At 43.9% G+C, this 16,268-nt stretch overlaps 1 long non-coding RNA gene across 1 annotated transcript in view; it reads left to right on the forward strand.

Moving 5' to 3' along the window:
• Positions 1-14,007, forward strand: part of LOC121926159 — a 14,459-nt gene extending 452 nt beyond the window's left edge. Inside the window, exon 2 of the long non-coding RNA XR_006102983.1 lies at positions 13,517-14,007. This is a non-coding gene — a long non-coding RNA (uncharacterized LOC121926159). The remainder of the gene's footprint in view (positions 1-13,516) is intronic.
• Positions 14,008-16,268: the final 2,261 nt, after the last annotated feature.

Genomic DNA, 16,268 nt, shown 5'->3' on the forward strand with positions numbered 1-16,268 from the left:
AGGGTCACTGTAAGCCAACACTGATTAGACAAGCAAATGAATCAAAAACCTCTCAGGGTTATTCTGTCGAGAACAGAAAGGAGGTTCAGATAGCTTTATTGCCCTAGTGAAGACTAACCCATTGTGGGAAGTCAAAGTTAAGCTCTAAAAAAAAAGCTCATGTATCTTCATTAGCCCAGCCAGCCACCTTTAACCTGCTCAGCTCAGCGGCGCTATTTGGCTGGCTGATTAAACCCTAATAAGCTGAGGTTGGAGTGAATCCTTTTATTGCAAATGCTCTGGCGAGTTCAATCTTTGATAACAGTAAATATAAAACCAGCAATTACCTTCCTTTCTTCGTCGGTTCAATAATGGACCTTACTATGGCCTTTTACTGCTCCTTTGCCCATCGCCACACCAACACCATTTTCTCTGCAATGAGTCTCATAAAAGGTGCATTACATACTGTGATAAATAAAGGAAACCAAACCAAATAAAGAGATACAAGAGAAGGGAACTGTTTGTCATCTGCCATTTCCGTTCCTTGCCTCTTCTTAATGGTCCTAATAAAGGGTATTATACAAACGCTGATCCTGTTTTTTTATTTAAAAATGCTTTATACTTTGGTCTATAATTTGTTCCTTGATTCCCATCCTGGGAAAGGTGGAATATAAATACAGTATTATTATATTATTATTATTATTGTGTTCACCTACCTAGCCTGGTGTGATTGTTTTGAGGACGGCTTGGGACTATGACTCTGGGAGACCAGGTTTCAAATCTGCCTGGTTAACCATGGAAAAGCCCATTGGGCCTGACTTGGGCATGTAAGTAAGTAAGGCACACTGTCCCTCAGACAGCGTCTCAGCCTCAAAGGAAAGCAATGACAAATACCCCCCACGCTGGAGAGATCCAAGCCCAGGAAACACCATGGCAGGGGGCTCCATAATTTGGGAAACCATGTCCTTTTTGACTGTATGAAGCCACCCCATTCCCTGCCCTCAGGGCTTCCTTTAGGGAGCAACAAAATATAATCCCCAGCCCCACCACCCGGACCAGTTTTGTAGCTTTCTTTCTCAGTTCGCAGGGCCCAATTAGCCAGGCCAGCCCCCCCTCCCCTTAGCCCCCCCCAGACCGCCCCCGCCCCCTCACCGTTTACCTGTGGTCGCGAGCTCCCGCTCTCAGCCAATGAGAACGGCCAAGGAACCACCTCCCGCCAACAAAATGGCGGGAGTTTTTTTATCGAGGGGGAGGCCACGCCCCCTAACGAAGAACCAAGAAAACACGCCCCACCACCCGCCGCCTTAATTGGCCGGTTCTTTTTCTTCTTTTCCGGTCACTCACACACAAATACCAAAATGGCGACTAAGGGCAGCGCCTTTTCCCCGTTCCTTCGTCCGCTGAGGTCGGCTGTTTTTGTTTTTCGTTGGACGTCGCTGCACAGGGGACCGAACCCTCCCTCCTTGGCCCAGTGCCCCCGCCTTCCTCCACTCCTCCCTCCGCTTCTTCGAAGCCTTCCTTCTTCTTTCTACTAAGGTCTTCTTCTTTCTTCTAGGCAAGAATATACTAGGCGCGGCCGAAACTAAGGAAGCCTCACTGTGCTCCGCTTCTGCATAGACCCTTGTAATCTATAGATGTAGACAGCGGCGGCCTTTCCCGAGCTTCATTCTGAGGTTCGCATTCGGAAGGGCTTTTAATTTTATGGTTAGTGGTTGTTATTATTATTCAATTAATTTACAAAAAAATAGCAGTTTTAATAATAAAAATTAACTGGGTTTACAAAATGGTCGCTTGCCCCATACAATGGAGGGGAAAAACAAGGCAAGCTATATTTAGTGTAGCAACATAGAGCTGATATATGATATATATATTACATATAGAGTAGATATATATATAGATATTATAAGTTTTGTTACTGTGTAGCAAAATAAAAAGCCATAATAATATAGATATACAAACAAGCACACCGTAATATATAATATATAATATATAGGATACTTGTGTGTGTATGTGTGTATATAGATATATATATAATATATGAAACAGTAGAGCAAAGATATATATATAGATATCGGAATATTTGAGTATAGCAAATATATATATATAGTATAGATATGAAAACAATTTTGGTTACGCCAAATAAGTTATAATATATAAGGTAGTGGGTGGTGTAAATATGTTTTAGTAAAACTGGTACCAAAGGATTCTGGAAGCACCAAAAAGCACAGAGCCCGGCCAAGCCCGGGTTTTAACGAAATGAATTTAATTCGCGTCCGCTAGCTTTTTTTCAGTAAGAGCCCGAAATTTCGTAAAACCCGAAGCGAGTTTTTAGTTACCCAGTGAAGAATAGACTAATGCGGCCAGGACCCTCAGTCTGAACCTGCAGTCCCAAAACAAAAGGCACAATAAGAAGGCCTTTTAAGCGAAGTACCATACGATACAAACAATGTATAACAAAGTTGCTCAGGCACTAATTAGCTAACGAATGACTGCTGGCAGGTCCATTCTAAAAGTTTTCTAAAGGATAAAGAAAAAAATGTTTTTTCGTGAGCTTTGCGGGTTCTCTGGCTTCTGTCGGAGACAGGCAGGAGGAGAGAATGAGCTTCTCAAAAACATCCTCCCATCACCAAAGCACACCAACCACCCCAAGGTTGAACACTCTGCAATGGCATCACACCAATCCAATGACAAAAGCAAGCACCAATCGGGCACACAACTCTAATGGCACACACAAATCAAATCCAGAGAGGCACATAACAGTGCAAAAGGCAAACCCCCCCCCCACAACCCACACATGGTGACTCTCAAATCATCACAGTGCCAGATATCACAATTTCCAAAATACAACCTTTAAAGCAACCAACCCAAATTTAAAAAAAACCAAATCCTCCCATGGGACACAAGAAACATCGTATGGGCCCACATGCAATCCAGGCCCAGACTTTGCAAAAGCAAAACGACACCACATGCCCACACTCTCAAAAATCATCACTATCCCATCACAGTATACCCCAAATTTAAAAAAACTCATCGCCCATGGGCACAACGCTATGGCCCACATCCAAATCCAGGAGGGGGCCAGACTTTGCAAAAGAGCAGAAACACCCACATCCCACACTCAATCAAATACATCACTCTATCCCGACCTCACTACCAAACACCACCAAATTTTTACACAAAACGCAACCACAACCCCAATGGTCACACTCTATGGCCCCCGCATCAAATCCATGCCAATTTGCCAAAAGGCAAACCCCAACAGGTCCCACAAAAACGATAAAAGGACCTCAATCAATCACTGGCTCCCATCAAAACCAAAGAGCAAACGAAAACAACACACCCCAAAATTTAAAAAAGCACCCCATGGAGACACACTCTAATAAGTGGCCAACATCAAAGCCAGGGCCCAGACTTCAAAAGGCATAACCCACCACATCCCAACACTCTCAAGAATCAGCAATCATCACGTCCCATAAATAGATAGATCCCAGGTCCACCAAAGCACCCCAATATTTTAAAAACCAACCCCAATGGGCCACAGCTCCTAATGTCCCGCATCAAATCCAGTCCAGACTTGCAAAAGGCAAACCCCACAACCCACAGCTCCTCAAAAAAATCATCACTCTATCCCATCACCAAAGCAAGCACCCCAAGTTAAAAAAGCAACCACACATGGAGCACACGCTAATGCCCACAGCCATCAAAGCCATGGCCCAACTTGCCAGAAAGCAAACCGATACACATCCCACACTCCTCAATCATATCACTCGCAGAGCACCATCACCAAAGCAACCCCATATATTTAAAAAAAGCAACCCATTGTAGCAACCTCTATGGCCGCACATCAAGCCAGGCCAGACTTGCAAAAGGCAAAACCCCACATAGCGACCACACGCTCCAAATCATCACTATACTCTCCCAACGTTCAACTCCCATATCACAAGGAAACACCCAAATTTAAAAAAACCAACAAACCCCATGCAACACATCTAATAGTAAGTGTCCACACAAGTCAAATCCAGGCCAAGACATTGAAAAAGGCAAACCACACATCCAACACTCCAAAATCATCATACCATCACCAAAGCACACCCCAAATTTAAAAAACCAACCCCATGGGCACAACTCTATGGCCCACATCAAATCCAGGACCAGACATGCAAAAGGCAAACCCCACATCCCACCTCTCAAATCATCACTACACACATCACAACAAAGCACCCCAAATTTTAAAAACCAACCCATGGCACAACTAAACTAAATGGCCCGACAAATCCAGCCAGACTTGCAAAAAGGCAAACAACCCACATCCCACACATCTCAAACAAATTCATAACACTCCATAACACCAAAGCAAAACAAAACCCAAATTTAAAAAAAAACAACCCCATGGGCACACTCTAATGGCCGCATCAAAGACAAGGCCCAGACTGGCAAAAGGCAAACACCCACATCCCACCACTATCAAAATCAACTCCCATCACCAAAGCAACCCCAAATTTTAAAAAAAACAACCAACCCATGGTCACACTACTATGGCCCGCATCAAATCCAGGCCAGACTTGCAAAAGCAAACACCCACATACCACACTCTCAAACATCACACTCCATCACCAAAGCACCACACGAAATTTAAAAAAGAAAAACAAAACCCCATGGGCACACCTAAATGGCCCACATCAAAGCCAGGCCAGGACTGAAAAAGGCAAACCACACATCCACAAACTCTCAAATCACAAAATCACAAACCCACACCAAAGCAAAACCCCAAAAATTAAAAAACCAACCCCATGGGCACACTCTAAAGGCCCACATCAAATCCAGGCCAGACGCAAAAGGCAAAACCCCACAACATCCCACACCTCAAAATACATAACTCCATCACCAAAGCACCCAAAATTTAAAAAAAACCAACCCATGGGAAACACTCTATGGCCACATCAAATCCAGGCCAGACTTGAAAAAGGCAAACCCAACATCCCACACTATCAAATACAACACAACAATGGACCATACCAAACCAACCAGAACTCAAACCCAAGGCCAGAAACACCCAAATCTGAACAGCAAAACATGGAAGGCCCATTTAAAAGGAGAAAGAAAAAAGTGTTGCTGGTCTTGGGCAATCAGAGTGAGGAGGGAAAGGAGGAGGAGGAGCTGCTCTCAAATCAATCACTGCAGACCAAAGCAAACCAACAATCAAAAAAGAAAATATGTCACACTCTATGGGCCACATCAAATCAAGGCCACACTGCAAAACTCACAACCCACAACACCAACTCTCAAACATCACAACAAATGACCATACCACCCCAGGAACCAAACCCAAAGGCCAGAAACCCAAAATCTGAAAAATGCAAACCCATGTCAAGGCGCATTCTAAAGGAAAAGAAAAAAAAGTGTTTTTCTTACCGGTGCTGGTCCTGGCAATCTCGGAGTGAGCAGGAGGAGGAGGAGCAGGAGGAGGAGAGGGCAGCCCAAAAAGCCAAATTAACCAATTCAAGGCAATTAAAACCACTTCAAAAAAGCCAAGTCAAGCAATTTAAAAAAACCACTTCAGCCAATTTAAAACAATCAAAAAAATTAAACCAAGTCAAGCCAATTAGCCAATGCCAACAATTAAAAAAAAATAACAATTAGAAAAAAAATTATTGGTGTTTTTTTAAGGATCACCTTTTGCCTCTGGATGACGGTCTCCATCTCTAGTAGAAGAACGGTCCAAGGATGTCTGCTTTGCACGGCCCTTAAAGGCAGGTTATTAAAATGGCTAAGGCAGACAATTATCGAAATGGGCAATGATGGCTGGTCAGCACCTGCTCAGGGTGGTGCTCCCACAAAAGGAAGCCACATGTGGAATGCCTAAGAATGTCTTTAATGTCTGACCGTTGGCAAGATGCCCAACCGCAGCCTCCCATGCTAGGCCCCTGTCGAAGTGAGACACGCCTCGCCACGGCAGAGTGTTGCAAAAAATCGCCAGCAAGGCCTTAGGTCCCTGTCGTCAGTCCACGTTGTTGTCCCGAGCAGTTCCTACCACGTCGTCGTTGTCCACCCGAGTCCCAGGGACCTTCGATGGATAACGATCTCGTGCACCTCTCCTCTTCACCTGGCTCAGCAAACCCTCAAGCTGTGAACCCTTCCAAGGAAAGGAGCAATCAGGCCACAAGAATTCCTCCATGCAGCAATCAGAAGTTGCGCCTGCTGATCGCCTGCCAGGCAAAGTCCACCACTTCAAGCACACCACAGATGTCAAAAAGTGCTTCAGAACTCACAAGAAGGGTCAGCTGTGTGCTCTCGGGATCACACGAAGCAAAACGGCTTGAACAGGTGTTGGTGTAGAACCTTATTGAAGTTGGGCGATCACCTGCTGGTCCAATGGGTTGCAGGAGGGGAGGTCGTGTTGGGCGGCAGAAAACGGAACCTTGACGAAGGAGGAACTCGCGAGGATGTCCTTCCAGGGCCATGCAGGGATGAGAGGAGCATTGTCCAAGAGGAGGAGCACTTCAAGAGGCAAATCCTTCCTCAACCGAGAAACGCTCACTTCGGGGCAAAGACGCTGTTTATACCATCGACGAACAGGAGGCGTGTCCCCATGCGCGGCCGTTGGAGCGCACAATCACTGGTAACCTGGCCTTCGACGTTGGGTGCCTTGAAGGCCCTGGATCTCCGAGTGGTAAACAAACAGGGGCTGGACCTTACAGCCCCGCTGGCATGGCACACAACGCAAGGGTGAAGCGCATCCTTAATGGCTGTGGCCTGCAGTCCTCCTCTCCTCCGGCTGATGTAGGGCGCGAGGCTCTTCTTCCAGAAGGGGCCCGTCTCGTCGCAGTTGAAGACTTGTTGCGGGACGTAGCCTTCCTCCTCCACCATGCCTTGAAAGCGACGAGAATGCTTCGGCGGCCTGGTGTCGCGCTGGACGCCGCCGTGGCGGACGACAGAGTGGATCCGTCCTCTTCTTGAACCTGTCGAACCAGCCAGTGATGCCTGAAGTCCAGGGTGGCTGGCCTCCTCTCTGCGAAGAAGTTCCTTCGCCTGCCTCCTTGCTGGCCAGGTCTTCGTAGATGGCGGTGGCCTTCTCGCAGATGACCGACGGTGGTCAAAGTGTCCCCGACTCGCTCCTTTTCCTTGACCAGAGGAGAAGCAGGCGCTCCATCTCCTGTGCCTCGGGTTCGCTGCTGGCGATGGTCGTCACGCCTTTCGCTGGAGCCACGACAGCCTGATTGCTTCCTTTTGCTTGAGGACAGTGCAATGGTGGAAGGGGTTTGCGTCCATACTCCTTGGCAATGTCCAACCAAGCGCACGCCCCTCTCGTGCTTTGGCACTGATGTCCTTCTTGTCCTCCAAGGACAAGGGAGCCCCTTCTTTCCTCAACACGCTTGGCGTGGGAGCCATAGCTCAAGCCTAAAAAGGACAAAAGGCACAGGACAATAGCAAAAGCCACAATTGGAAAACCACCCCCCACCACCCCACCCCCATGGTCACACTCTCTGGCCCAACTTTGCAAAAAGTCCACACCAGACCACACTCACTCACAAATCATCACATCCCATGGCCAAAGAACCAAAACACAAACCCATACAGTAGGCCAAAGCCACACTCCACACTTTGAAAACAGCAGCCATAGAAGAAAGCAACCCAGCATCCCCCAAATCAGAAAAAAGCAAGCCGATGGTGAGCCTCTCTGTCCCACATGGGACCAAAGGAAAAAGTTTAAAAGCCACACTCCACACTTTGAAAACAGCAGCCATAGAAGAAAGCAACCCAGCATCCCCCCCAATAAGAAAAAAGCAAGCCTATGGTGAGACTCTCTTCCCACATGGACCAAAGAAAACTTTTAAAAGCCACACTCCACACTTTAAAAACAGCAGCCATAGAAGAAAGCAACCCAAGCATCCCCAAAATCAGAAAAAGCAAGCCTATGTGAGACTCTCTGTCCCACATGGGAACAAGGAAAAATTTTTGAAGCCACACTCCCACACTTTGAAAACAAGGACAGCCATGGGAAATCAAAGCAGCAAATGAAGCCCATCATCCCCAATTAAGAGCATGCCACCCTAAAAGAAAAAAAAAACCCCAAAAATCAAGGCAGCACCATCCAGGCCATAATCCACACATTAGAGCATGTCAACCCTTAAAGGGAAAAAAAACCCCAGAAAAATCAAGCAAGCACATCCAGGCCATAATCGCACACATAGAGGCATGGCACCCTAAAGGGAAAAACCCCCAAAAACTAAAGGCAGCACATCCAGGCGCAAATCCAAACATTAGAGCATGTCACCCTTAAAGGGAAAAAAACCCCAGAAAAATCAAGCAAGCAACATCCAGGCCATAATCCACACATTAGAGCATGGCACTAGAAGGGAAAAAACCCCCCCAAAAATCAAGCAGCACATATCCAGGCCATAATCCACACATAGAGCATGGCACCCTAGAAGGGAAAAACACACCAGAAAAATCAAGCAAGCACATCCAGGCCATAATCCACACATTAGAGCATGGCACCCTAGAAGGGAAAAAACCCCCAAAAAATCAGGCAGCACATCCAGGCCATAATCCAAATTAGAGCTAGGCACCCTAGAAGGGAAAAAAACCCCCAAAAAATCAAGCAAGCACATCCAGGCCATAATCCACAACATTAGAGCATGGCACCCTAGAAGGGAAAAAACCCCCAAAAAATCAAGGCAGCACATCCAGGCCATAATCCACACATTAGAGCATGGCACCCTAGAAGGGAAAAAAACCCCCAGAAAAATCAAGCAACACATCCAGGTCCATATCCACACATTAGAGCATGGCACCCTAGAAGGGAAAAAAACCCCCAAAAAATCAAGCAAAGCACATCCAGAGCCATAATCCACACATAGAGCATGGCACCCTAGAAGGAAAAACCCCCAAAAATCAAGGCAGAGCAACATCCAGAGCCATAATCCCACATTAGAAGCATGTCACCCTTAAAGGGAAAAAAACCCAGAAAAATCAAGGCAGCACAATCCAGGCCATAACCACACACATTAGAGCATGTCACCCTTAAAGGGAAAAAAACCCCCAGAAAAATCAAGGCAGCACATCCAGGCCATAATCCACACATTAGAGCAATGCACCCTAGAAGGGAAAAACACCCAGAAAAATCAAGCAGCACATCCAGGCCATAATCCACACATTAGAGCAGGTCACCTTAAAGGAAAAAAACCCCAGAAAATCAAGGCAGCACAATCCAGGCCATAATCCACACACTTGAGCAGGTCACCCTAAAAGAAGAAAACCCCCAAAAAATCAAGGCAGCACATCCAGGCCATAATCCACACATTAGAGCATGGCACCCTAAAGGGAAAAAACCCCAGAAAAATCAAGCAGCAAATCCAGGGCCATAATTCACACATTAGAGCATGGCACCCTAAAGGGAAAAAACCCAGAAAAATCAAGGCAGCACATCCAGGCCATAATCCACACATTAGAGGCATGTCACCCTAAAGGGAAAAAAACCCAGAAAATCAAGCAAGCACATCCAGGCCATAATCCTCACATTAGAGCAGGGCACCCTAAAAGGAAAAAACCCCAGAAAAATCAAGCAAAGTCACACCAGGCATAATCCACACATTAGAGCAGGTCACCCTAAAAGAAGAAAACCCCCAAAAAATCAAGGCCCATCCAGGCCATAATCCACACATAGAGCATGTCACCCTTAAAGGGAAAAAAAACCCAGAAAAATCAAGCAAGCACATCCAGGCCCATAATCCACACATTAGAGCATGTCACCCAAAAGAAGAAAACCCCCAAAAATCAAGGCAGCACATCCAGGCCATAATCCACACATTAGAGCATGTCCACCTTAAAGGGAAAAAAACCCCAAAAAATCAAGCAAGCACATCCAGGCCAGAATAATCCACACATTAGAGCATGGCACCCTAGAAGGGAAAAAACCCCCCAAAAAATCAAGGCAGCACATCCAGGCCTATCACATACACCACACATGAGGCATGTCACCCTTAAAGGGAAAAAAACCCAGAAATTCAAGCAGCACATCCAGGCCATAATCCACACATTAGAGCATGTCACCCCCTAAAAGAAGAAACACCAGAAAAATCAAGCAAGCACATCCAGGCCATATCCACACATTAGAGCATGGCAACACCCTAAAAGGAAAAAAAAAACCCCAGAAAATCAAGCAAGCACACCAGGCCATAATCCACACAATTAGAGCATGTCACCACCCTAGAAGGGAAAAAAAAAACCCCCCAAAAAATCAAGGCGACACATCCGGCCATAACCACACATTAGAGCATGTCGCCCTTAAAGGGAAAAAAACCCCAGAAAAATCAAGCAAGCACATCCAGGCCATATCCACACACATTAGAGCATGGCACCCAGAAGGGAAAAAAACCCCCAAAAAATCAAGGCAGCACATCCAGGCCATAATCCACACATTAGAGCATGTAAACCTTAAAGGGAAAAAAACCCCAGAAAAATCAAGCAAGCACACCAGGCCATAATCCACACATAGAGCATGGCACCCTAGAAGGGAAAAAACCCCCAAAAAATCAGGCAGCACATCCAGGCCATAATCCACACATAAGAGCATGTCACCCTTAAAGGGAAAAAAACCCCAGAAAAATAAAGCAAGCATCCAGGCCAGGCCATAATCCCACACATTAGAGAGCATGGCACCCTAGAAGGGAAAAAACCCCAAAAAATCAAGGCAGCACATCCAGGCCATAATCCACACATTAGAGCATGGCACCCAGAAGGGAAAAAAACACCCCAGAAAATCAAAGCAAGCACATCCAGGACCATAATCCACGACATTAGAGCATTCACCCTAGAAGGGAAAAAACCCCAAAAAATCAAGGCAAGCACATCCGGCCATAATCCACACATTAGAGCATGGTCACCCTTAAAAGGGAAAAAAACCCCAGAAAATCAAGCAAGCACATCCAGGCCATAACCACACATTAGAGAATGGCACCCGAAAGGGAAAAAAACCCCCAAAAAGCAAGCAGCACATCCAGGCCATAATCCACACATTAGAGCATGTCACCCCCTTAAGGGAAAAAAAACCCAGAAAAATCAAGCAAGCACATCCAGGCCATAAATCCAACATTAGAGCATGGGCACCCTAGAAGGGAAAAAAAAACCCCCAAAAAAATCAAGGCGCAACACAGCCAGCCATATCCACACATTAGAAGCATGTCACCCTTAAAGGGAAAAAACCCAGAAAAATCAAGCAAGCACATCCAGGCCATAATCCACACATTAGAGCATGGCACCAGAAAGGGAAAAAAACCCCCAAAAAATCAAAGGCAGCACAGCCAGGCCATAACACACATTAGAGCATGGCACCCAAAAGGGAAAAACCCCCCCAGAAAAATCAAGGCAGCACACTCCAGGCCATAATCCACACATTAAGAGCATGGCAACCCTAGAAGGGAAAAAAACCCCCCAGAAAAATCAAGCAAGCAAATCCGCCATAATCCACACATTAGCATGGCAACCTAGAAGGGAAAAAACCCCCAAAAATCAAGCAAGCACATCCCAGGCCATAATCAACACATTAGAGCATGGCACCCTAGAGGAAAAAAACCCCAGAAAAAATCAAGCAAGCACATCCAGGCCATAATCCACACATTAGAGCAGGGCACCCTAAAAGGGAAAAAACCCCAGAAAAATCAAGGCAGCACATCAGGCCATAATCCACACATTAGAGCAGTGCCAGTAGCAAAACCCACATCCACACTTTAAAAAAAAACACAACAACAACAACAACAACCAGCACCCCACAGCCAAAGCATGGTCACACTGTCTCAGCCCAGTCCACCACACAAGAAGAAGGTAAAAAATCCTCACTTACCGGTAGAGAAATTGCTGAATGCCGTCCTTGATCCGAAAAACTGTATGGCAGAAGCCAAAAAATTCCAAAAGTCCCAAGGCAGAAACCCAGGAACAGTCTGAACCGCAACCAAGAGTCAAGAGCTCCAATGAAGTCTTTCTCTCAGAAGTCCAAGGGCCAGACAAAGGGGGCAGATCAATGGAAGCCGGCTTTTATTTCTCAAGGCAAAGCCACCCCCCCCCAATTTGTTAGCCAATCCAATTGATGGGCTTGATTTCGCAAGCCAATCACTGCTGCCTAACGAAATTCAAAATCGCTCCGCCACAGCTAAGCCAACCGTTAGCCCTGGAAATCCCTGGAAAGCGAGTAGATGCAGTTTGCATCATTTGAATTTCGCGCCGAAAGAATGCGTAACCGCGAAACATCTTCGTAACCCGAATCAGTTTTTCCAAGGGCGATTTCGTATCCGAATATTTCGTAACCCGGTCCTTTCGTACCCGGGGTACCAGTGTATAGCAAATGTACTAATTTAATATATATATATATATATATATATATGAAAGATTTTAGTTTAACAAATATACTAAATTAATATATATATATATATATATATATATATATAAAATATATACAATAAATATATATATATATATATGAAATATTTTAGTACAGTAAATAAATTAATATATATATATGAAATATTTTAATATAACAAATTAATATATATATATATTTATGAAATATTTTAGTACAGCAAATAAATTAATGTATTTATATATAAAAAGATTTTAATATAACAAATTTATTAATATATATGAAATATTTTAGTATAGCAAATATATTAAATTAATATAAATAAATTACAGTATACACGAAATATTTTAGTACAGTATAGCAAACATATATGTATATATATGTGTGTGTGTGTGTGAAAGATTTTAGCATAGCAAATATACAAATTTAATATAAAATATATATATAATGATTTTAGTACAGCAAATATGTACAAAATATAATTACACACACACACACACATATATAAATTTATATATAAATGTAATGCATTATAATATAATTTAATATAATACATTTAATATCAATTAAAGATAAATAGTATAGCACTGCAGAAGTAATACCGTTTGATGAGGCTTAAATTGCCATGGATCAAAAATGCTGTGGAATCCTGGGCTTTGTAGTTTTGTGAGGCATTTAACTGCCTCTGGCTGCATCTGGACGGTAGAAATAATCCAGGTTGAATGCTATGGAATTCTGGGAATTGTAGTTTGTTGTGGCATCAGAGCTCTCTAACAGAGAAGGCTGAATGTCTCACAAAAAGTACAGTTCCCAGAATTCCCTAGCACTGAGCCAGAGCAATTGAAGTGGACTCAAACTGGATTATTTCTGCAGTCTGGATTAGATTTACAGTATATGATTTCTTTCAGTTCTGCAGTTCTGCATTACTTGCATTTGTAGCAAAGGAAATATTTATGTTTGCTTGTCCAGAAAACATACCCAAGGGCAGCCGTGTTGCTGGCCATGTAGCAAAATACAATAACACCCCAAATCCACAAAAATGTGCATTTTGCATTGATTTTGGCCCCATAAAGGTGTCACTGTTTTGTGCACTTGGTATGTTTGCTTGTTCATTTGCACTTTCCAGACGCGCGGTGGCGCTATTGCCTAGCCTTTTTCCATCATACAGTATTTCTATTCTAGGAAGAACAAAATTTGAAAACTGGAACAGTGTCTCAGGATGGAAAATGCTTTATGGATGTGCAGTTTTCAGATGGATCAGTGTCTCCAGCAGCTCTGGAATAAGGATCAAAGGGATCCAAAAAGGATCTTCAGCATCTCCACTGGAATAACTACAAAAAAGGAAGGGGAAAGTTTGCTAAGTGATGAAACTATAGGCAGAAATTAGAAGAGCCTTTTCCTATATTTTAATTCCACAATGGAAAGCAACAGTTATATGATAAGTAATGGAAATTCTTATTGGTGTTGAGCTTGCAATTATTCTGGCTCCAGGTCAAATTTTTTACTTGCTCATTTTAGACTTATATCATATGTCTGCTTTAATTTTTTTTTAATTGTATTGCTTTCTTTTGTACCACTTGCTTTATGTAGTATGGTGCTTTTAAATCTGTAGATGTTAGCACTTTGGAAATACCTGCCGCAAGTAAATAAATAAAACAACTGGTCATTTGCTGCCTTTTGCTTGGACCTAAAATTAGTTGGGAGCATAAGAGGAAATATATTTAGTCATACCCTTGATCCTATCTCATGCGGCAGCTAAAAAGGCCAATGCAATTTTAGGCTTCATCAATAGAAGTATAGGGTCTAGATCAAGGAAAGTAATAGTGCCCCTCTTTTCTGCTTTGGTCGGGCCTTACCTGGAATACTGTGTCCAGTTCTGGGCCCCACAATTTAAAAAGGCTGTGGAGAAACTGGAGCATGTCCAAAGGAGGGTGACTAAAATGGTGAAGGGTCTGGAAACCATGCCCTATGAGGAGAGATGTAGGGAGCTGGATATGCTTAGAGAAGAGACGGTCAAGGGGTTATATGATAGACCTGTTTAAGTATTTGAAGGGATGTCATATTGAGGATGGAGCAAGCTTGTTTTCTGCTGCTCCAGAGAATAGGACCCAGAACAATGGGCTGGGTCCTATTCTCTGTCCAGTAGTGGAACACACTCTCTCGGATTGTGGTGAAGTCTCCTTCTTTGGAGGTTTTAAAAAGAGGCTGGATGGCCATCTGTCACTTTGATTGTGAGTTCCTGCATGGCAGGGGGTTGGAGTGGATAGCCCTTGAGGTTATCCAACTCTATGATTCTGATTCAATACTGCCAAGTCTGATTAGCAGCAGGCTTGCTCCTGGCTTGGGTCTTCCCAGTTAGGGTTGCCAGTGTAGGACCACCCCAGACCCTGAGGTCTCCAGGCCAAAACCTGAGACCTAGGCTGCTAGTGATGTCTTTAAGCATTATGCATTAAGTACCAACCTCAGTTGCACATAGCTTGTTGTTCAAACCATAGTCATACAGAGAATGTATTTTCCTCTTTGGAAATTAAGACAAAACTCTTAGGTAAAAGGGCTATTCCCATATCAAGGTGAAATGAAGATTATTCCTTTTCACTTCCTGAAGGAGATGGGATCAGGAATATTTAGTCTAACCTGCTTGCTTCTAGCAAAGGTGGATGCAGAGGAGAGTGGAGGGTGAGCCCTAGCACCACAATGACTGGGAAGGAAAGAGGAAGTATATGTAAGCAAGTTACAGCAAAAGATCAATTAAAGCTTGCAAATGGTAACAAGCTCCTGCTCTGCTAGCTTAGCTAGAGGTTTGGACACAGTCTTTTTCTCTTCCTAGACCTGAGCCCATTAAAACTGGAGAATTTGCACCTTTGTCTCTAATTGGAGGTGGTCAGCAAAAACTGGAAGTATTGATCCATTACACATTGCAAAATAATCCAGTTTGAGACTGCTTTAAATGCCCTGGCTCAGTGCTAGGGAATTCTGGGAATTGTAGTTTATCGTGACACTATAAACTATGTCTCACAAAACTACAGTTCCCAGAATTCCCTAGCATTGAGCCAGGGCAGCGAAAGCAGTCTCAAACTGGATTATTTTTACAGTGTGTTTTGGACCTCAGGATCAGGCCCTGATCTCTGGCAACTCTATTCCCAGCCTTCAGGTTTGGGTGCATTTAGGGTGTCATGATGACTCATTTTGCCTTAGTTGTAGGGTGAACCCTCAAATATTGGCGAAACAGTGCCAGGAATAAAGTCAGGTTTATATTGCTGGGAACAATCATGTCACTTGCCCAGTAGATGGCATCTGACACCTTACACAAACTGGAAAGGGAAATAAAAATCAACAACTGTACACAGGGTTCTCTCACCTTTTCATAGCTGGTGTGATTATTAATTAACACATCCCACTTACATTTTCATCAGCAGCGGTGGCAAAACTGGGTCGTGGTGACCTTGATGAATAAAGAATATGATCATTCGGGGAATACTCAAAGTCCAAAAAGTTGCCAAGAGGTTTTCCCTTCCCACCCTTTTCTCCACCTGTATATCGCTATAATCAATAGGAAAACAAATTTGAATTGCAGATTTTAAAGGCTGTGATGCAACATATGTCTCCAGTCAGCAGCAGCAGTGAGTAGCAGACAATTTATGCCAGGGTGAAAGGGAAAGGGAAATCTCAGGGCAAAAGGATAGATTCTTGGCAATCTTTCAAAGAGCTCAATTTGCATGTGTTTTCTGAAGATGCTTGCTGCTTCAAAACATAGCATTAATCTAATGATAATTGCAAGGCCTGGCATCTTAGAAGTGGCCTCAATACACAGCGAGACATTTGACTTCCATAACTTAAGATCTCAGTAATTGAAATCTATCCATAACAATCTGAATGATAGCCATCAAAATTTTAATAGCTTTTTTTAATGCAATAAACTAATAACCAGGAATGT

The sequence above is a fragment of the Sceloporus undulatus genome, chromosome 3 (genome assembly GCF_019175285.1).
Source record: "Sceloporus undulatus isolate JIND9_A2432 ecotype Alabama chromosome 3, SceUnd_v1.1, whole genome shotgun sequence".
In the NCBI taxonomy this organism is placed as follows: Eukaryota; Metazoa; Chordata; class Lepidosauria; order Squamata; family Phrynosomatidae; genus Sceloporus; species Sceloporus undulatus.